Source organism: Tasmannia lanceolata, unplaced genomic scaffold (genome assembly GCF_043159265.1).
Source record: "Tasmannia lanceolata isolate RefF3 unplaced genomic scaffold, GAP_Taslan_0.1 ptg000035l, whole genome shotgun sequence".
In the NCBI taxonomy this organism is placed as follows: Eukaryota; Viridiplantae; Streptophyta; class Magnoliopsida; order Canellales; family Winteraceae; genus Tasmannia; species Tasmannia lanceolata.
This window is the reverse complement of record NW_027518712.1, coordinates 2,271,614-2,296,333: the sequence shown is the minus strand read 5'-3', so window position 1 is coordinate 2,296,333 and position 24,720 is coordinate 2,271,614.

The following is a 24,720-nucleotide window of genomic DNA, read 5'->3' as shown; positions in this document are numbered from 1 at the left end:
GCTTACATTCTCCCCATTTTTTATGATGGCAAATAAATTGATTAGGGAAGAAGGAGATGTTAAACAAATAGATGAATAAGCATGATCTGATATAAATAATAGAGCATAGCTCCACCTCACTATATGCACATGTATAAAATGATAATGTAAAGCATGTGGTGCATATACAATTTGACTACCTAATCAATTCCAAAAACACTCCCCCTTTTGCCAGCAGCAAAAAGGTAGGGATATGCAAGTGAAAGTGCAAGTGGGGTGTCAAGATGAATGATAGCTTATATAAGCTATATATATAGTATATGATATGACATTCAAGCTCCTATGATGCTTATCAAAGAAAAACAAAGTGAAGTGCATGATAAGCCCTTTTTTTTATCTAAAGATTTGCAAGTGAAAGCACAACAACTGAAGGGGCAATAAATCTTGTGAGCACATCACAATGATGTATATAAACATGAATAAGAAACCATTTGGCTCTCCCCCTATGTTTTTGTCATTGGCCCTAGGTGAAACCTATGTAGCAGGGCATGACAGGATACTATGGTTGAAAGGTAAATGATTTAAACACTTAGGATCGACTTGCAACACTTGAAGAAGATAAGTCTCTATCTGAACATGAAAATGCTCAGATCTATGACATAACTTTCAGATTCATAGGTGCTCGATATAGGGGTTTCCTTGACAAGGAGCAGACAAGTCTCTTTTAGAGCATGAATATGCTTTGAACTATAATATAACTCTTAGAGATTCCTTGTCCCTTGAAGTTCACATTTATGAAAGTGAAAGCTCCCCCTGACTAAGCGCATCTAATCTAAAAGTAATAGTTTCAAGCACATAGGCCCTCGATTCAACTTTTAGTTACCTTTAACCACTGAGATTGCTCCATTCATAAAATAATCACAATTTGAATATGAATGGATGATTATTAGACAAAATGATATGACCTTAAGGCAAATGGTCTAATAAACACATGGATAAGATAATGAAACCAATGAGGTACACATCCATGACAACCAAAAAGTCATGTATATATAGATAAGAACCATAAAGCTCCATATACATGGACAAAAGATGGACGTCTGATACCACATTTCATTTAAATACCTATTGAAATGATAAAAGTGTTATTTGAAAATCTCTCGAAAGAATCTATCCGGAACTCTTCTTCAAACGATTGTGATACAAGATTACTGATGAATGTCTAGAAGAGCTTAGATCAATGCTTAACCCTTTCTTTCATGTAAGGGAGTATCTTTAACAAATCTTCTCAGATTGAGAGATTGGGTACTTGTTTTAAATCCTCTATCTCATCAAAATGTCATCTTTGAGAGGATTTAGGTAATGCACATGCCAGCCTTTAGTTATGAATCACAATTTCCTTAGTCTCTGTTCATCATTCACTGTGGAAAGAATGTTGAGTTGGACAGAGAAAAATTGTGTACATTTATCATCTTATTGCATCTGGCATTATGGAGGGAGACAAGTACCTTAGACTAGCTACGAAGGACCAATTATCTGAATTGGTCTTTTCTTCTACAGACAAGTCTGCTGATGAGCAAATCAATCTACTGAAGTCCGTCAGGCCATCAGCTATCCCCCTAAGTATCTGTCATAGCCTTTGGTAAAACCTATAATGTAAGGCATGACAATACAGAGTGGCTATAGATATGAATGTTAATGTATAGCCACAAGATCTTATCATGATGAACGATATCTTTATCTTCAAAATCTCATGATAAGAGACAACTTCATAGGCAATGAGATGATCAACTCAAGCACTATCCTATGAAGGGGAGTTCTAGAGAGTTTTGAAACTCTAGAACAATATTCTTATCATTAGAAATGATGAAACCATACGAGTTCATCCAAGATAAGTATAGAGCCTATAAAGATAAGACTCTAAGGCTCAGGCTAAGAGAACTTGACATACATGAGAGATAATCTCAACATGAAGGCATAAGTCAAGACCCAAACTACAACTCAAATGGAGCAATGAGGCTCCAAAAGAGTGCTCCTATCATATGGAATGAAATACCCATATCAAACTATATATGATAAGATAGAACAGGACATATATTATAGTTACAGCTACCCCTTTGTTAAAGACTCATATAGTGTATGAATCCAAAGGGCAGTCAAATACACATAGACACTAAGGGATTCATAGAGGAACGAATTACAATCAACCCTTGGGCTACAAATGCATGATTGTTAGGGGTAATCAAGTAATACCAAAAGAAATGATGGCCTAGCATACCATGCCCCCCCAACTAGGTACATATGGCTAATCATGGATAAGATGTTGGCGAGAAGCCAAAGAAATTAGATGTTTTTATTAAAGAGATGAGTGTACACTCTCCAACTTACTAGGTAAGAGGACTAAGCATACCAATTGAGTAGTTTTTAACTTTAAGTTTACCATCTTAACCATGTAGCTTATACCTTACAAGGGGATAAAACTATAGATTATATAGATATGCCAATTTAGCTCAAATCTATAGAACTCAGACAAAAGAAAAATAGACTATAGAGGACTATGTCTGAGAGAGATATCCATGGCTCATGCAAGTTAGAGCATACCACTATGGGTAATCATGAGCAAAATATGACATTTTAAAGCATTCATGGATCGTCTACCATGTTTGGACACAATGATCATGAAACAAAAAAGTTCATTGTCCAAACATCTATTCCTACATCCACAAACCACCTTACAAAGGTAGGGTATTAAGCACCAAGTGCATAATCACATGAAAAACCAAAATGTGTGGGAGACAAGTGTTCCCATCACAATGCATTGTATGCCAACCACCTACATGGGTAAATGCCCAACAATGATACTAGATTCCTATAACATTTTCAACGTTACTCAAATGAGTTTCATATATTGAATCTAGACTCATTTCTAACTTCCCTATATAATATATTCTTATATGAACTTAGGGAAAGATCCAAGGACTCTTTAGAGTATATCAAGTGATAAACACCTTGGACACATGTATTTCAAAATGAACTACTATGACTAGATAGTTTCATCTTAGTCATGATAGGATATTCATTTTAAGTTTTTGTAACACATCTACTTTAACCCATCAAGATTTCTTATTCATTCAATGATAATCATTAAGCACACAAGAATGGGTTTGAATGACAACTAGGTGCAAAGTAATAGACATATTTATTCACCTATGGTACAAGAGATGTCTAAGAAAGGATTTGAGTGGATTTACTTAGACATAGTTGTTAACTCATTAATTTTGCTACAGATGACATCCCAACCAAGTTGAATGTTCTAACATCTAGCAGGTGCCAAATTTGTCCTAAATAGAGTTAAAATAAGGAAGAAATTGACTTGATAGATCAAATTGAACTCAATGGCTAGAGGGTGGTTTATTTTCATGAAAGCACACATATGGTATTCACAATGAATTTTCTATTATGGATTTTTGTTGTGGATGAATACTAAGTGCAAGAAGATTTATTATGCGATGTAAGCACTTAGACTGAACATACTAGAATGATATTCAATAAAGCACAATCTATAGAGATGTATTCTAGTTTTTTACATAGACTAAGAATGAGAATGATATAATCATGAAGCTCTATGGGCAAAGATACATTATATGAACTCATGTATAAAGATATGTATCTAAGCACAAATAAAAAATGATATAACATTAAGGCACAAGTAATCTAGATACAATGAATGCAACATGTAGTAAAGTATCTAGAAAGAAAAAATACAAGATATAACAATTAAGCTCAACCCCTAAGAACAATATGTTCAATGAATGATTTGAATAGTGGACTTTGGAACCCAAATCACTTTGGTTCTATTCAAGTTTGTTTGTGGGAGTGTATCTTTTCTTATCCAAACAACCTTGTTAGATTTCACAAATCTAAGTTTGCACCTAGATTTGTGATGCCCAAATCTACCACAATATGAACAAGCATGATGATTGGTAGATGAGCAATCAATAGAGCTAAAAGAATAAGAATGTGAACATGTATGTTTGTCTTTATCTTCTTGTAGTCTTTGATTTTTCAGAGAGAGTTCTTTATTTACTAATTTTATCTCATTCAATTGATTTTCAAAGCAATCTTTTTTATGAGATGAATTAGTTTTTAATTTTTCTTCATTTTCACAAACAAATTTATATTTTTCATTTAAATTCTTGTTTGTGGTTTCAAGGCTTTCTTTTTCTTTTCCAATGATATTACATTGTTTAATTAAATCATCATTTTTATTTATTAAGACTTTGCTTAGACGACTTAATTTTTCATTTCTTTTCAAACTTTCATTAACTTCTGATTGCAAATTTTCAATTTGCATTTCCAAATCGGAGATTGAGAGTTTGAAAGAATTTTCCTTTGCGAAAGATTTTTGTAAAGTCTCCTTTTGTTTAAAAATAATATTTTTATCAATTGAAGAGAGACTATCATTTTTCTTATAAAAGTTTTCAAGATTAGTCTAAATATCTTTTGCATTTGTACATGATGAAATTTTCTCAAAAATATTAAGACATAGTCCACAACATATTATAATAATAGCTTTTGAGTTTAAAGAAAATTATTTTGCATCATTTTTTGTACCTTTCGTTGGAATAAAAAATACCCTTTCAATGACATCTAAGATGTCAAAATCTATGATTTTGAGATGGGCAAGCATTTTTACTTTTCAAGCTCTATAATTCGTTCCATCAAAGTATGGAGAAATTAGAGCGGATTGGCATCTCTCAAAATTCATTTGGATTGTCACGAATCTTTATCTCTTGTAGATTTTTAAAATTAAAAAACTCTTGAAGAGCCTTAGCTCTGATACTAAATGAAATGTAGGTGTGACAATCAAAGAGGGGGGTGAATTGGTCAATTAATAATTTTGAGCTTAATTAGTTGGATTATTAGAAATGAATTTTTCAATTAAGCACTAGTTAATCAACCCCTGTTAAAAAAATCAATATAGTGAAATCTAGGGTTTTGGTGTGACTTTAATCCAATATACTCTAACCCTTGTTTTAATAAAACATAAATACAAGAAAAGGGTAGAGTTTACCAATCACCACAATGTGCAAAGAGAAGGAGAAGAGAAAGCATTCACAAGGCGCAAGATTTATAGTGGTTCGGTCTATCACAACACCTACTCCACTCTTTCAAGTTTTCCTCCTTGGGTGCTCCACTAAATATGAGATTTTTCAATAGGGCGAATCATCAAGCCGTACACCCAACTCCTCCAACTCCAAAGGGAACAAACCCTTTCTGCACGAAGCCTTGGCGAGGGATCACACTCTCTTACAATATCTTCACCTTTGTTAACGGGCCGAAGAGTAGACCCTCTCTATGTCTTCACCTTTCTTAACGGGCCAAAGAGAAGACCCTCTAGTACAATGAAGAAAATAAAAAATAAAAGAATCTCTTACCTCTTGATAGGCGGATTACAAACTTTTATAGCTCACAAACACTCCAAGGAAAGATAAAATGTAAAGCCTATGGAGTTTCTCTTGATAGAATGTGCAAATGCAAGATCAAAGAGGCTTTGCTTTTGATAAGAAGATTTTGGATCAAAGAAATGGGATTTGATCTTTCTCAAATGTTCAAACGCTTGATTAAATAGGTTTTTATGATGTATATATAGTGTATTTGAAAATATGACCGTTTGGGGGCAAAATTATAAAAAACAGGGTTGAAAAAGTCAACCTGCGCAGGCCCCAACGTCTAGTTTGCCCGACCGTCGCGGTCGACCGAGCCACCGCGGTCGCCCGCCCCTATCGGACGCCCTTTTTTATTTTCAATTTTCTTACCTTCGCGGTCAACCGGCCCCATGGTGGTCGCCCGGCGAGGGCTACCTGTCCGCTCAGAATTTAAACTCAAAAAACCTATCTCGGTCGACCGACCACGACGGTTGCTCGCCCAAACACATGACGGAATGGTTCTGATTCCACATAACCATTTTCGTAGTCGCCCGGCTTCCCCCAGTCCACCGGCCCGCTAAATTTCTACAAGTGCTGGATTTCCAGCTATCTTGCCGCGATCGCCCGGGATACCCCTGGTCGACCGGCGCTGTGTAAAATCCCATTTTAACTTTAGAAATTCAGGAATTTTAGGCCATGGTCTTTGGACTTTAGTCCTAGGTTTTCAAGCACATTTCTGGGTGTGTTAATAATTTCTAAAGATATAAAAAGTTAAGTATGAAAACTATTTGAAAACGTTTTGAAAGTGCATTTTACATAAATCAAGAGGACTCTAAATACAATCTAAAAGTGTATACAATGAGTCTTCTTGGATTATATAAGCTCCTTTGCACTTTCTTGGACTACTTCGGCTTGAGTGAACATCTTGAACTTTGTCTTGGCTCTTGTGACTTCCTCCAATCTTCAAATCATGTTGAGAGGTGCATGAGGAGTCACCATGGCATGTTCAACTCCAAGCTCCTTCTTGACACTTGCTAGGAACTTGTGAGATCTTCATGATGAGCATCTTGACTTGAACATCTTCAAATGATGATGTCTTCACTGTGAGTGCAAGCTCTTGGTTCCTTTGCATCTTGATCCACACGTCATGTGTTGAGAAGAGTTGTGTAATGGCGATTATGACATGAAAATCCTGTATATAACACAACACCTCAAAGCAGTACATTAGTCCATAAATGCTAATCAATTTGGTTTGCTAGAATCAAAACAAGAAGGTAAGGTGAATGATTAACCCATGGGAACCCGTGGGATTACATTGTTCCATGTAGATTTTTTCATCCAAGTCTCCATGCAAGAAAGCTATCTTGACAGCTAGTTGTTCAACTTCTAAGTCTAGGCTAGTAGCTAGACCTAACATAGTGTGAATAGAGGACATCTTCACCACGGGAGAAAAAATTTCATCAAAGTCAATACCCTTTTTCTGCCTGAATCCTTTCACAACTAGCCTTGCTTTGTACTTCATATTCTTCTTGTCATCTTCATTCTTCACTTTGAATACCCACTTATTTTTCAAAGCTTTTCAATCCTTTGGCAGTTCAACAAACTCGTAGGTTTTGTTCTCATGCAAGGAATTGAGCTCTTCTTGCATAGCCTTCTGCCATTGTTCCTTATGCTCATGTGTCATAGCTTCTCGGAAGCTTTCAGGTTCACCTTCTGTGAGAGTTACATATTCTGATGATGGATATCTCGTGAGGCATTTCTTTCCCTTTCTAATCTTCTCAACATAGATGGTTCATCTAGAGAGGGTGGCTCCCCCTGCTCAGTATCACCATGCACATCCTCATGCACATCTTCATCTATTTGAGGGGCCTCACTACCCCAAGCTTGATCTTCATCATCTTCAACTTGTTCCTCATCATTATCAAATGTAGGTAAGGGCAGTTGAGCTCCTGGTAGGTCAACTATAACCTCTTTTGGTGTTTCTTCCTCAACCAAATAAGAAATCCTCTGATCTTCGTAAGAAACCACATCGTGGCTTCTATACAACTTGTTGGCCTTGGGATCCCATAACATGTACCCAAATTCATCATCACCATAACCCAAAATACACATTTGGTTGCCTTGTCATCAAGCTTGCTTCGGTTTTCCTTAGGTACATGCATAAAGGCCTTGCATCCATACACTCGTAAGTGTGAGTAGGACACATCTTTGCCTGTCCGTACTCTTTCTGGCACCTCTTCTTCTAATGACGATGAAGGAGATCGATTTATCAAGTAACACGTTCTACACATAGCTTCACCCCAAAATTCTTTAGGTAACTTTGCCAATGAAAGCATGCTTCGACCTCTTTCAAGTATTGTGCGGTTCAATCTTTGTGCAACGCCATTGTGCTGTGGCTTATAAGGGACGGTCTTCTCATGTCTAATGCCATGCTTCACACAATAATCCTTGAACTTCCTTGAGGTGTACTATCTGCCATTATCTGAGCGAAGGCATTTCAATGCCTTGGACGTTTGCCTCTCAACTATAACATGAAACCTCTGAAAGATTTCAAATACTTCATCTTTACTCTCTATAGCATAGCACCAAACTTTCCTGGATGCATCATCAATAAAAGAAACAAAATACAATGCACCACCAAGAGCTTTTACTGTCATAGGGCCACATACATAAGAATAAACTAAATCAAGGATGTTAGTTTTCTGGTTAGCATTATAATGCGAGAAAGAAACCCTGTATTGTTTTCCAACTAAACAATGATCACAAGGAGTTAAGGATGCACCTTTGACTTTTAGAAAGGAATTGTTCTTCACCAAAATCTCCAAACCTTTCTCACTTAAGTGCTCAAGTCGTCGATGCCATAAATCTGGTTTAGATTCTTCAAGGGCATTTATCTCGCCCTTAGATAGCTGACCTTCTGTCTTGTAGAGGGAGCAACACTCTTTGCCTCTTGCAACAACAAGAGAGCCTTTTTCTCAACTTCCACAGTTCATTGCCAAACTATGATACATACCCTTCATCATCAAGCTTTCCCGTTGAGATGAGATTCAATATGATATCAGGAACATGCCTCATATCTTTAAGTATCAACTTGCAACCAACAATGGTAGTAATGCCAACATCACCAATGCCAATAATCTTTGATACGCCATCATTTCCCATATTTACCGAACCAAAGTCGCCCGACTTGTACGTGGTAAAGAAATCTCTGTGTGAGGTGGTATGGAAGGAGGCTCCTGAGTCAACTATCCAATTCGACCCATAAGAAGCTGTGCTAACACAACCTTCGCCACATATCGAGAAGATCACAACTTCACTCGATGTGTCATTGCAGTGGTTTCTTGAGTTTCTCTTCTTCCTTGGCCATTTCTTTCTTTCTTTTGCTCACTTTTGTATATTCTGCAATCCTTCTTTATATGTCCAGGCTTTCTGCAGTGAAAACAAATTATTCCACTTCTTGACTTGGATCTTCCTCTTGATTTGCTTTTGCTGTAATTTTTCCTGTCCTTTGATCTCCCCCGTTCTTCAGTGACTAATGCCAGGGAGTGGGAGGAATCTGAAGATTTTCTTCTCACTTTTTCATTCAACAAACTGCTTGTAACTTGGCTCATGGTGACAATACCATCCGGCGCCGAGTTACTAAGGAAAACGACAAGAGTGTCCCAACTGTCAGGTAATGAGCTTAGCAATAACAGTGCTTGTAGCTCATCATCTAGCACCATCTTCATAGCTGCAAGTTGATTCACGATGTTTTGCATCTCATTCAGGTGCTTTGCAACTGACCCATTTTCTCTAAACTTTAAGTTCACAAGCTTTCTGATCAAGAACGCCTTATTACCAGCCGTCTTTCTCTCATACAAATCATGCAACTTTTTTCACAAGGGACTTGCACTAGTTTCCGTTCCTACATGATGGAACACAACATCATCTAGCTAGCCATTGTCGGAAACAAGCAACAGCTTTTCGATCCAACTTTTTCCAATTATCAGGTTTTACGTATTTTGTCTTCTTCTCTACACCCTCAATCGGCAAATAGAGGTCTCTTGAATGTAACAGATCTTCCATCTTGGCTTTCTAGATTAACCAATTTCCTCCGTTTAGGCTAATCATCCTTGATGAGGTACTTGTCTCTTGATTCACAGATAAATTAAATAACCCATGACCAATGCTCTGATACCAGTTTGTTGAGGAAAACACGGATATACCGCGGCGGATAAATTTCCCCCTTTTTCTGCGAGTCAAGAAAATAGCCACGAACAAGAAACCACAAAGAGTAAAAATAGCAACACACCACACTAATCAAGAACACACGATTTTAACATGGAAAATCCTTTGATGTGAAGGGAAAACCACGGGACAAGCTCCGAAAGAAATCTACTATGAAAAGAGAAATACAAAGTCTTTCTTCTCAAGTTTTCCCAAAAACTTGTGGAATACACAAGAATAGAAGCTTAACAATCAAATCTTGGAAGAAATACGGGTTACCTCAAAAACCCCTTGCAAGAGAATGTTTTCTCACTTCAAAGAACTAAGCATGAGAGACTTTCTTCTTCTTCTCCAAGAATCCCTCCAAAACCCTAGGTTTTGGCTCCTTCTTCTTCCATTTTCTTGCACGTTTGCAAAGACTTTAAGCTTCAATGGATATTAGGATTTCAAACCCTCTTTAAGATTTAGCTCAAACTAAATCCTAGATGCCACAAGAGAATACCCTTTTTTTTTCTCTCTCGGTTCTCCCCATTTTGCTCTCTTTCCTTTCTTTTTTTTCTTTTAGTATCTTTTTGTTGTTTTCTTCACTCGTTAAAACCCACCAACCGACTCTCTATATTGAATGAGAGAGTGGCCTCTATATTGAATGAGAGAGTGGCGTGGGGCCTACATCATGGGGTGGACCCACAACACTTAAGTTAGCAAAACCCATTATTAAAACAGGGTTGTGCAGATATCATTGCCTTTCACTCTTTACGTAATACAAGTCAGAGAATGTGAAAGGTGGAAGAACGTTGTCCATTGCTTTTGTTGGTTGGACTTTATGGCCGCAGCCAAGTCGGACAAACAAAGATGTGATTACGACTATTTCGTCATGCATGCAAGGGACATTTAAGGCCTCCCGTCAAAAAGCCATCTTAATCATTATTTATAATTAATTATTGAGGAAAGTTTTTCTAGTCGGCCGACTAGAGAAGCTTCTCTAGTCCGCCGACCAAAAAACACAGTGTGCCCACATTATTTGGATAATCCAAAACATTCATTTGATAGGCCCTGGCATAGATCGGGTGTGCCCAAAAAATCAGCTACATAGGATCATCCTAAACCTTTGATTTGTGGAGGCTAAAAATGGATAGATTTGTGGAGTTTATACGCGTCCATTTTAACCTCCATAAATCGAAGGCTTAGGATGATCCATTGGAGATGATTTTTTAGGCACATCCTATCTATGTCAGAGCCCATCAAATGAATGCTTTGGATCATCAAAACAACGTGGGGTCACTGTGTTTTTAGCCTCCACTGTCCATTTTTAACCTCCACAAATCGAAGGGCTAGGATGATCCTATGGAGCTGATTTTTTGGGCACACCCTATCTATGATAGGGCCCATCAAATGAATGCTTTGGATCATCCAAACAACATGAGCCCACTGTGTTTTTGGTCGGCGGACTAGAGAAGCTTCTCTAGTCGGCCGACTAGAAAAACTTTCCTCTTAATTATTTTACACATCAAAAGGATATGTTTATAAATCGCTATTGAATGTTGACAGAATGGCCAATCTCTTTGTCGTCCTCTCTTTCTGTTTCGCTTACAAAATTGATGTTTCAAGGTTGCTAGTAAAACGGGATTTCGTTTGTAAAATAAAAACAAATAGTATGTTTTGACACGTGCACAAGAAGACAAGGAGGTGAGCTGAAATCCCCAGTGTGACCAAATCTTCACTTTAGTCTTTATTTTCCAAACGAAATCCAATTTTAGAAGTGTTTCCCGTGGGGCTGATTTGGATACACGGATTTTAAAATCTTGAATTTCCTCAAAATGATGGATGGGAGACAAGATAAGGAGACCGTCGTTCATTTTCTGATTTCTCACCCTTATTTCCGTCAAGCGGGAGAGTAGATCATCCCATGTTTTCCAAGTTTTAGTAATCTCAGGATGGGGTGAAAGATTTTTAAAACCTGAATTTCTTACTTAAAATCCAAAATAATGGGTTGAAAAATATTGAAGTTTACATGTCTTTCAAACTAAAACCTGGATTCTAAAATCCACCTATCCAAGATGTTTTACAATTTATGTATATAGTGATTCATTGGTGGCCTACTTTTGTAGCAGAGAACCGCCAAAAGGCTACCTTTTTGCAAAATTTGTCTTATTCATTTTATTCATTGTTGTTCTCTAGTGCAAAAGTGGGCCACGAAATGGCTTTCCGGGAAATTGCCTAGGAAATCACCGAATCTCATGTTAGCTTATATTAAGTGATATATTCGTCCCTTTTTTTTACTTGGGACAGCTCTTGAGAAGTGATAAATACACCAAGGGGGGCTGTCCCAAGTAAAAAAGAGTACATATATCATTTCCCTTATATGATAATATTATTTGCTTATATGCCATTACCGTTTCCGGGTCAACCTAACCTTCTATTCTGTTTCCTGGCTGCGGGACTTGGCTGAATCTACAATAAAGTATCTTTGTATCTTGATTTTTTATTGCACATATGCAGAACTAACATATGGTATAGAAAAATATCATATAAACAAAATCATTGAGAAGGTTTGAAACAACAACTGACTCAATACCGCCACTACCTAGACAACCCCGTCTTGATGTACAAAAATGACCATGATTCTTGTCCGTATGTGGCATATATATATGAGCTCGGTGATCTTGATCTGATAGGCCATCATATAAGTTCAATGCTAAAGAATGATCTAAATTGGGGAAATTAGCGCATGTACATGACATCGTTTGACCAAGGTCAAGTCCTCGAATGGCTACTTAAAGTAGTTGTTCTTATTATATTAAACTTAAATTTATTTCTATAGAAAAAGAAATCCCCGGGGAAACCCTTCTACTTTCTTACGTCATGCAATCCCCATCTCATCCAACTTTTTTCCTCTTTTCCATTGCATTCGCCATCCATCCATCGCCATCGATGTCTAATGACATGTTTTTTTTTTTAGGGAAATGTTATCAGCACTGCTGTATTTTGATGAGGGCACTCCTCACTTTATTAAAAGTACTGTATGGCCCGCTCCATAGGATGATCCAAACCGTCCATTAGATGGGCCACAGCCTAAATAGGTTGTGCCCCAAAAATCATTTCCATAGGTTGATCCTAACCCTCCGATCTGAATGTTAGAAAGTTGATCCTAACCCTCTATAAATCGGAGGGTTAGGATCAACCTATGGAAATGATTTTTGGGGAACAAGCTATTTAGGTTGTGGTCCGTCTAATGGATGGTTTGGATCATCCTATGGTGGGGCCCATACCGTATTTTTAATAAAGTGAGGAGTGCCCTCATCAAAATACAGTAGTGCTGTTAACATTTCCCTTTTTTTAAATCTAATAGAACTTAAAAAGGAATATGATATCAACACAACCATGTTTTGAGATATGCGCCCACCTATCTTGTCTTCTAGTATTTAAAGAGCCGTCAAAAGGTCATTACAGTTCCCAAAAGAACTCTTACAAGCCAATTAAGAAAGGAAAAACAACCTAGAGCGCGCCCATAACAAAAAATGGTGTGAAAATATCATTTCCCCTTAAAAATAATTTTGTTATAATCATTTGTTTTTAATTTACCAAAGGAGAAAATGGCCGTCAAGTTTGACGGAAATGATTGGATAACTTGGGAAATCAATATTGAAGTTTCATATTGGGCCATGTTTGGCAACCATGAATCTTTTTTCTTGGTAAATTGGTTTATGAAGTAGTGAGAGGGACTCAGAGGGTGGGAGGAGAGACTTGAGCGTGTTGGGGTAAAATTTGGTACCCAATGAGGAGCTGAGACGTGGCAAGCAAACACCTAAAGTTTTTTATTGGCAAAATGGAAGTTTCACTACTGGATATTCTAGAAACCCTAAATAACCTCAAAGAAAAACTCAAAAGGTGATACCCCTAAAAACTAGCCTAATTAAAAGGCAATATTCTTAAAAGGCTGAGAATTGTAGTCTATAAAAGGAGGGCATAACATTGAGGTACACATCTCTTTTTTTTTGGCTCATATTCTCATGCTCTCGCCATATCAGAGAGCTCAGCTTGCATTGTTGCCGCATTGGACTTAGGCATCATAGAGTGCCCCCTCCCCCACGAGTCGAACTTATGTCCTCTTTTCGATCCATTTCTATTGTCGCATGTCATCTTCTTAGGAGCTAGCTCAGCACGGGTCACTTTCTGAGAACTATCCAGACTGGCTCTTGGAAAGTTTGGGGGGGGGGGGGGGGGGGGGGGCTCCGATACCAAGTTTGACGTAGCAACAATACAAGTTGGGCTCTGTGATAAGGCGAGATCTTGAGAACGAGCCAAAAGTAGTGATGAGTTCCTCGAAGTTCTTTCCTCCTTTTATAGACCAGAGTCTTGGCCTTTTAGGAATCTTGCCTTCCTAGGACACTTTCTTGATTAGGTTTGTTCCCAAGAATATCATCTTCCGAGTTTATCTTTGAGGGAATTTAGGGTTTCTAGAAAATCTTGTAGTGAAACTACCATTTTGCTCATAACCACCTTTAGGTCTCGGCGTGCCACGTCTTAGCCCTTCATTAGGTGCCAAATTTTACTCCCAACAAATTTTAAGTGGGTAGAAATCAACAACATACAACTTATATAAGTGAGTTTCAAATTCAATTTGAAAATTTGGGAGAGAAACGTTGTGTCGTCCGGTTATGTGACAAGAAGCTTGGCTCTACTCGGAGTTGTAATTTTGGTAAGATTTTTTGACATATGGTTTGTAATTTTTTAGGTATTAGGTTGTTGATCTTGCAAATTAGTTGTTCTAAGATGTTATAAATGTGTTTCAATTGGTGTTTTTTAAATATCTTTTCAAAGATTTTAGAAATATCACTTTCATAAAATCCAATGCCCTTCATTGGAGCACCCGCACTGGAGCACAAGGCGAGCAGGACATGTATCACAAACAAGTATGCAGAGCAACTAAAAGTTTTCTATCAAATTAAATAACAATAAGTCTTACAATAATCTGCCATAAATAACTCCATCTTAGAAGTCAATCTGATAAATAAAAAGATTAATAAATTATTTATGCTAATGTTTCTAATAAAATGCATCTGAAGATGATCATCTAAGCTACGCCACACTCGTACCCAATCTCGCATCATATGTCGTATCTATTACTCATGATTTTAAAAACATAGATATTTTGGAATGAGCGAACTCTCAACAAGTACCAAATCATTATAAAAGGGTAGATCAAGGATGCAAGTAAAACATGACATAAAACAGGGCAATTTCAGCACAATCTTATCCCAAAACATTTATCATGGAAAGAGAACAGAGATGGTGCATTCGACCGATCCACGTGACTACATACCAGTGCCACAACCTTATCGACAGGTAACAATGCCGAAGTTACCATGGCATCTTGTTTTGTTCCAGCGCCACAACTCCACTGACAAATAAAAAATCCAAAATACGTGGATAGTCTAATAACATGATCATCATGACCCAAAGGCCAAAAACTCGTTTCAATGGAACCAATAGTATAATAAAACTAATAAATCTTTCCACCACAGAAACGTCGACATAAGATTGATCTAATATTTGGAAATCCAACATGCTAAAAGCATGATCGCCTCCCCAAAACTTGATTTCATGAATATATAAAGAGGAATATAAAAACACAAATAAACTTTTCGAAGTCAATGTGGGTTCGAAAACCTCAGTATGGAGCTAAGCCACTTACAGTGGTCAATCAAAATCTTCCTCACAAATATGCTTCTAAGCCAAGTCCAGTTTTACACCATCCTATAATTAGATTAATCATAAATTAGTGTTTATTCATTTTAAACAAGTCAATCGAGCAAGATTAAGCCCCAAAATTTCCCTCGAAAATCCAAACCACAACCAAGCAGGGTTCTAAGGTTCCTTTGATCGACTCCCTAGCTCGATCGACTGACCAAGCCTTCAGTCGACCAGATCGACGAATCTGGGTTTTCCCAGATCGTATAGTCCTCTATTTTATATGTTTTTCTCCTTCCAAAACTCATTTTTTCTCATTATAATTTAATAAAGAAACACCCTAAGCCTCATTTCTCTAACAATCTTCCATATTTCTTTGATGGGTGGTGACCCCCAAGAAATTTGATGGAAATCTTCGCATCGAAAGATCACCACGAATCCGTAAAAGTCTTCTGAAATCCATTTAAACCGTCGTCGCCCACGATAAAACTACGGTCACACATCAAAGATCTTCCATTAAATCATTGATTCCACAGATCTTATAATAAAACTAGACACCGATAGCCGCTACTAGTGATCAAAATTAATCCCTTACATCAAAATCCGGCTTCCTTTGCTAGAAAGCTCCCTCAGCAACCCTTTCTTCTTCCACTAGGATTCCTTCTTCAAATCTCTCTCTCTCTCTCTAGGCTTTTCTCAAGAGAAAAGTGATGAGTTATGAAGATTAATGAGTATTTATAGCTATTAACCCCAAATTGAAGGTGAATTTACTTAATTACATGTAAACTTTCCCTAAATTTCTAATTGTGCCCAATTAGGGCTTATGGACGAAAATGTCCCTAGAGATGGGTGTTTCATTCCACACCCGTAGAAAAATTTCGTCTTCAAAATTTAAACGGATTGAAATACCTGTGAATAGGTGGGCTTACTTCTCTCACATGTTTTCTTCTAGGTCCCAGGTGGCCTCCCTCTCGGTTTGATTTCTCCATTGCACCTTTATGCAAGGAATGGTGTGACATCTCAGCACTTGATCCTTTCAGTCTGCAATCCGAATTGGCTGGTCATCATAAGTCAAATCTTCTCTCAATTGTAAGGGTGTCCATTCAATCACATGGCTCGTATCCGCCATATTTCCTCAACAAGGAAACATGGAACACATCATGAACACCCTCCAACTCAGGAGGCAATGCAACCATGTATGCTATTGTGCCGATTCGATCTAAAATCTCAAATGATCCCATATACTTGGGACTTAGCTTTCCCTTAATTCCAAATTTGACCACTCTTTTGGTTGGAGAAACTCTCAAGAATACATGGTCATCTAATCAGAATTTTGTTTCCCACCGTTTGGTATCAATGTAACTTTTCTGACGGTTTCTCTTTCGTTTGTTGAACCATATCTGGCCCCAAAAATCTCCACTCATCAACATCGTCCAAACAAATAGGGGACCTGCATTTCCTCCCATATGAGGCCTCATACAAGGCCATCTAAATGCTCACCTTGTAATTGTTAATGTTGGCGAATTCCACGAGGGGCAATTGCTCATCCTAGAAATCTTTAAAATCAATGGCACGATCCCTCAACATGTCTTTAGGTATCTGAATGATTCTCTCGGATTGGCCCTCTGCCTGAAGGTGGCATACTGAAACTCAACTTTGTTCCCATAGATTTATGAAAACCTTTGCAGAATTGCGATACGAATCTCATATCTTTATTCGATACAATAGTCACAGGAACTCCATGTAATCTCACTATTTCATCGACATACCGTTTTGTCATTTGCTCCAAGTTTACGCTGACTTTATAAGCCAAAAAAGTGCTAATTTTGTATATCTATCCACTACCCATATGGCGTTATTCTTCTTAAGTGTCCGAGGTAGGCCTGTCACAAAGTCCAACGCATATGCTCCCATTTTCTCCCTGGAATGAAAAAGGGTTCCAATTTCCCTGCCGGCTTCTGATGTTCAATCTTTATTTACTGGCACACTAAACATTTAGATATGTATCGTGCTACCTCTCTTTCATGCCATCCCGCCATAATTTCTCCCTTAAATCCCTATACATCTTTGTGCCACTGTGATGGATTGAATAACTTGAGCTATGAGCTTCTTCTAAGATTTCTCCCTTTAAATCCGAATCATCGCATCCACAAAATTGATTTCCCAATCTTAGGGATCCTTCTTCATCAATTTTAAAATCCGAGTGCTTCCCACTGTCTACATCTACTCTAATCTTCTGCAACTATCCATCTCCACTCGGGGCTAACTTTATTCTCTCTATGAAAGTGGGTTGAAACCTTAGGTTTGCTATCCGAGCTACTGATCTGTGCCTTACCACCAAAATTTCCTATATCCTTAAATCTGTCAAAATAGGCTTCTTATCTATGATCATTGTAGATACTTTTCCTTGAGATTTCTTGCTTAATGCATCATCCACTACATTTTCCTTTCTTGGATGTCAGCTAAATGTCAAGTCAGTCTTTCAACAACTCTAGCCACCTCCTATGGTACATATTCAATTCCTTTTGTGTGAAAATGTACTTAAGGCTCTGGTGAAACTGTAAATACATTACATTGTGTAGACACCCCATTTTGACCGAACCCTTTTACTTTTTGTTTTAAATAACTACCCTATTAAACTAGTGATCTGAGGTCCCAAATTTTACCCTAGCTTAGCTTAGGGTCCCACCAAGGTCCCTATGAAATTTCGTTAAGATCCGTACCTATTTGCCTAGTGAACGAGCTAAGGCGGTGTCTTGATGCAAGTCCAAAAGGGTGGCGATTTAGCCAGAAAAGGGGTTGTGGTGAAATCTGGAAAACCAGTTCCAATTTGCCATTATGGGCTGTCCAGGGAGATACAGGGGCATGCTGATTAGTGTGTAACAAAATTAGTTAGGGGAATCTTAGGTGGTTAGAGAGCTTTTGATCTCAGCCCTTCATTGATAAAGGCAATTTGAAAGGCTAGGATCAAAGGAGGAGAAGATATTTTGCACAAATTTTCTTCCCCCTGTTTTCTACTTGGGCCCCCCCTGATAGGTTAAAAAATGCATAGATAGGGGCTGTCCAAAGGGCAAGAAAGAGGTAGAATATATCATTTTTCTCAAGACCATGTCTTACCCGAGGCACTCCCCCGGCCTGAGAATCAGTCTGGAAATATGTATCGTGCTACCTCTCTTTCATGCCACCCCATACCCATCACCATCCTTCCACCACCAAACCCAAACCCTCCATCTCCATTGATTCCCTTTTCTCCTCTGCAAAATCTGAAACCCCAAAATACTCATTTCATATCCACCATCCTCCTCCCCCTCTGCAACCCATTTCTGCAACTTTTCCATCACCGGAGCTCCGGCCGACCTTCTTCCATCTCCTCTGCAACTCCAACCTCTACCACCACCACCGGCCATTTCTTCACCCCAAAACCCATTTCCACCATCACCAACCACTTTCTCCACCTTCACAGCCATTTTCTCCGGGCATCTCACCCAACTCCGGCCGGCCAACCTTCATTCCCACCCCCCCATCTCCTCCAACCTTATCTCTAAACCCATTTCGTTTTCCCATTAAAACCCACCCCATCGGTTACCCATCTCCATCACAACCACCGACCCTTATTTCTGCCACTAACACCATCCCACCATCAAATCCCCTTCCATTTCTGTCAGCCACCATTGATTCGGTCCAAACCCATCTCAAATCCCCATTAATTCCAGCTACTCTCAACCCGATTTCCGGCCATCCCGCTGGAATCCGGTGAACCATGCAGGCGAGGGCCTTCTCAATGTTGAGGCTGCAAGGAGATCTTCAATCGGAGTTTCGTTAAAAAAAAAAGAAAAAAAGAAGAGAACAAGAGCAAAAGGGAGGATCAAACGATTGCAACAGCATTAAGGAGAGGTAATTTCTCGTGTTTCTTTGTTCATTTTTATTGTGCGATTGAATTTCATTTGTCGATGATGTGGTTGAAGTCTTAAAAGTCTCACACTCACTTGATTTCCATGCTCCTGTTTTTGTTTTGGATAAATTCTTGGTTTCCTGATTCCAAGATTTCTATGTTTCATGTAGTTGATCCCATATTTTTTTGGGCCTTCCATTTATTTTCATTCTTTAAAAATATAAAGGGTATCTGAATGGATGTATGATGACCTCCCTGTTTGTTGGTGCAAAGTGAATCATCCCACTTCATTTATAGGCTCAGCTTGACCTGGTGAATTCTGCGTTATCATGAAATACCATTGGATATCATTATAATTTCTTGTTAAGAGTCAGGGACAGACTTCATGATCTCTTACTTTCTTGGAAGCTTTCTGATTCATTCTCAGATATGTTTTGGCATCTCTAATCACTGTTGCTAGCAATCCATAGTGAGTGTTTAGGATTTGAGTACTAAGGGTCTGATTTTCTACCCATATGTTTTGACAATGGATTTACTATATCGCTTCCCATCCATGCAATAGATTTTCATGAGTACTTGCTTATACTGAATATATCAGCCCCTGTTTTAAGATGTTAGCAGTTCTATGCTTTAACAATTTACAAAATTATTTTGCCTTTTCACTTTCCGGTGCGATGCTTTAATAATTTGCAAGCTTATATTGTCCTTTTGGCCGTCTAGGGCATAAGAGATTAAATTGTATTAGGTCGTGATTAGAATCGCAGCGAAAGCTTGCCTCCTCCTGTTAACCATATGTCGAAATGCTATCAAAACTTCTTCGCATGTCTAGGTTCGCATATGCATAGACCTCTCTCTTATCTTGCAATTTATGAATGAGGCCTAGCAGTGTACGCATTTCGTGCTTTGAACTTGAAGATTATGTGAGTTTCCCCTTAGTACTGTGTTTATGCATTTGAAATTTGGATTAGAAAGTCATTGGGCTTCTAAGTAGTCGCTCCTTGAGTGGATTTACTTTATCAACCCAATTACTTGTTGGTCTCGGTTCACAGTCCTGTGGTCCTTTGGAAGCCATCTATTGACTTCATTAGTTCCTCATTCGGCATAGGGGGTGGTTGCAATTATTAAAAGAAAATAATGCTCATGTAGCTTTCTCAATAGTGGTTTTGCCATGGCTTAGTGATTGACCTGTCCATTTCTTTCCTAGCACGTTTGTCTCATAGGGGTAATAACTGGTTTAGCTCTTAGGAGTTTCGCGAGCCCGGTTAGCGAAAATCTTTTCCTTTGGATGCAGGACCCCTTTCAAAGTCTTAGAGATTTTATTTGTGGTTGAGATCTTCTTTAGAATTCAGAGATGCTCCTTAGGGTATGGGCGATGAAGGCGCTAGCCCAAGCCCATCCTTAGGAGACTTGCTCAGTCTAAGTAGCGGTTTCCTCCTTTGTATATAAGAGACTTGCCCAGTCTCATCAGAACCTTTGTTTACGTCATTTGTGTCTCGGAGACAAGCCTTGTCTCATATAGAGAGTTTCCCCTTTAGGAGGCTTACCTAGCCTCATGTTAGAGTGGCCTCCTCTTTTAGAGCGAGTCTTTGTCTTGGTAGTGTTATTAGAGAGTCTCTGACTCATTTGTACTCCCTCTATAGTGTTATTAGTTAGGAGTATTTCCATTTGAGACTAACTCAGTCATATAGAGCCTTCCCTGCTTGAGATCTTAGACTGTTTTCTCTGTTCTTGGGGCACTATCTTTCTTGTTGTGGTTTGTCTCTTTGAGACGCTAGTTGCTTATTTTGGGTTTCTCCTTTAGATTTAGGGCTTTGCCCTAGTTTGTGGTGTTACTTGCGTGTTCCCTTTAAGAGTGAAAACATTTAAAGGTCCAGAGCATTGGAAAAGCTTTAAAATCCAAAAACATTAGAAATTTGAAATTCAAAAAATATTGGAAAACTTTAAAAATATCAAAAACATTTAACAAACAGAAAAATCCAAAATCATCTAAAGTATTGAGTAGTTTTAGGAGTGTAGTAGGAGAGTTCGATTTTCGAACTACGTTGGCTTGATCCTCTTCCACGAGGTACGTAGTGCAGCTTGGGATTCTTATCCCAGGTCCAGCCAAACCTTTGTAAATAAATCATTCAAACTCTTTAAAAAAGTACAAAAATATTTCATAAACCTGTTTTTGAAAAATCTTCCTCTAGAGTTAGGACTTTGTCCTAGAAGGAGCGTTTTAGAGTTAGGGGTTTGCCTTTGGTTTTAGTCTTTGATTTGTTATGTGCTTGTTTGCGTTTGTTTTAGAGTTAAGAGTTTCGTCCTCGGTGTGTTGTTTGATTGTTGTGTGTTTTGTTTGTGTTTGTGTTAGAGTTAGGAGTCTGTTTCACCTCCGTCCGGTCAGTTGGCTATTCACATCGCCGACTGATGACTAGGTCTAGGATGCGCTAGTGATCCCATTGTTTTCCTTAGGACGCACAGCCTAGTTACACATAGGTTGTAGGAACCACCCGCATTAGCTTAAGCCTAACCTGCATTTAGTTAGGGCATATAGGGTGTCCTAAAATCTACAATTTACTGGAATTTAAATAATCGTACAAGAAGCTTTAAGAACTGGTCCGGTCTTTTAAATCGAGTCTAGGATAGAGGTCTAGGTGTCTCAGGCATCCTAGTTTAGAATAGGCGCGAAGAACTACGTTGCCTTGATTCTCGTGGAGGCGGGGATACGTTGGCTTCTTTGGATGAACATCAGACCATCCGAGGACTCGGGCTAAATCGTTTAGAGTTTTAGGATTTGTGGTATTGTTATTGTATGTTTTGATATGTTCTCTTACTTTCTTGTACTGATCCTATACCTTTAGCTGTAGCTTGTATGTGTTTGTCCACCATAACTTAGACACCAGTTAGGTATGTCACTCATAACCTAGCAATATTTAGGTGGCACCTCTTCCATTTATTTTTTGTGTGCTTATTATTTCTATTCTCAGGAAATGCATGCTTAGATAGACGACTCCTGAGGATTGTTCCCATTTCACATGATTTTTGCCCAAAACTCTTTGAGGTTAATAATAAATGGCATAAGAGACCAAGTGTTCGCACTCGGGCGAATTGGGGGCGCTCTTCAGACCTTCTCCATTCGTCATCAGGCACGGACCTTTGTATCTCTGGTTATCCATTGCAAACAAAGCATTTGTTTTGGTTCTATGGCACATCCATGGATGGAGACTCTGAGTTATTTCTAGATATATCTTGGTTTCGAGCCCTGGCTTCGGATCAGGATGTATCTCTTTCTTTTTATACCGCCCCTCATGCTATGCTGTGAGGGTGGCATCCGTTTCGAGAGTTCCTTGGTAGAGCTCTCCATTCACGTGGATGATCCAGAGGATGATGGGACCCGTTCCCTCACCGCCGTCCTCGGATCGGGGTCCACAGGCTTCACGTTGTGGAGATCTTAGAGGATTGTAGGAGGGATCTCGCGTTCCTCGGCACTGTCTTCGGGATCGGGGTCCACACATTGCTCCGCGTGTAAATAATGTCTCTAAATTTTAAGAGCAAATACAACCGCTGCCAATTCCAAAATCATGGGTAGGGTAATTCTATTTGTATGGCCTCGACTACTAGAAGCATAAGACACAACCTTTCCTTGGGGCATAAAAATACAACCTACATCGTTCTTGGATGCGTCACTGTAAATAGTGAATCCTCCACTTCCTGATAGAATTGTGAGAATCCGTTACCAATCTATTACTCCATTCTTGAAAACTTTGTTCACATATCCTTCCACACAAATTTGGCTCCTTTTTGTGTCAACTGCGTCAAAGGCATTGCTTTGCTGGAAAACCCTTCCACGAACTTCGTGCAGTACCTCACCAAAATTAGAAAATACATTCATTGGTCTGCTCCACCCAACCACTACCTCTGCCTTTTGAGGATCCACCGATCCACCATCTTTAGAAATAACGTGCCCTAACAAGGCAACTTCATGGAACCATATCTCACACTTCTTAAACTTCGCATATAATGCTCTGCTCTGCCTATAGAGTATACTTACATGTCGTCAATGAAGACAACGACAAACTCATTCAAAAAGGATTTAAACACCTTATTCACCAGTTCCATGAAAGCCGTTGGGCCGTTGGTCAAGCCAAATGTTAGCACTAGGAATTCATAGTGTCCATATCTGGTCCTAAAGGCAGTCTTGGGCACATATGGTGCTCTAATATTTAGCGGATGGTAACCAGATCGAAGATTAATCTTTGAAAACACCTTAGTCCCTCATAACCACGGTTTTAAATTTTGACCGAAATCCAAAATTTAGGTCTGAAATTTCGAGTTTCAGTTGAGACCGCAATTGAAATTCAATATATTCGAAACGGTGCTTTATTTCAATTGAAATTTCAAAATTTCGGTCGAAATTTCATTTATCCTGAAATTTCATCCGAAATTGAAGGGATTTCACCGAAAATTCTCGTTCCTTGATGATAATTTAATATTATCCCGAAATTTCAACCGAAGTTATCGAAATTTCGGCTGAAATTTTGGAAAATTCCGTTAAAAATTCTATACCATATAAAATAGGCATTAGAAAGATTTTGTAGGATTTCACCGAAATTTCAAAAATTTCGGCTGAAATTTTGGTTTCGGTGAGGACCGAAACGCATTCCAAAACCGAAATTTAAAACCCTGCTTGTAACTGATCAAACAAATCATCTATCCAGGGCAAGGGATACCTGTTCCTGAAAGTCCCCCTGTTCAATTCCCTGTAATCTATGCAAAGTCTCATACTCCCATATTTATTCTTCACAAATAAGACCGACACTCCCTAAGATGAAATGCTCGGTCAAAAAAACCCTCTATGCAGCAACTCATGTAGCTGCCCACCTATCTCTTTCAACTTTTTTCGGGGCCATGAGGTACAAGGTTTTAGAGATTGGTCCGGTACCAAGTCCTAGCTCAATAGTAAACTCTATCTCTCTATCAGGAGGAAGATGAGGTAACCCCCTTGGAAAGACATCTGATTATTCCCCCACAATCAAAATATCTTCCATTCTCAAGAATCCCCTACTAGAGTCCACAACCATAGCTAAGTATCCTTGACAACTCTTCTTCAACAACTGACTGGCCTTTAGTGCAGAAATAACTCACGGCAGAGTAGGCATCTTGCACCCCGACAAAGCTAAACTCTGGCTAGTTAGAAATACTAAACCTCACAATCTATCTCTGACAATATAGATGGGCATGTGTGGCTTCCAACCAATCCATCCCTAATATGATATCAAAATCCTTCTTGTCTAGAATCACCAAGTTGGGAAGTAGCTTCCATCCATCTATCTCAACCACACATGACTTACACATATAAATAGAAATCAACATACTCCATACTGTTGTATCCACAGATAATTTGACATTCATATGTTCAAAAACCCATTCATGTTCATCAACAAAACTAAATGACACAAATGAATGTGTGGCTCCCGAATCAAACAATGGACATGGGCAAATGTCACTTATGGTAATACACACACACACACACACACACACACT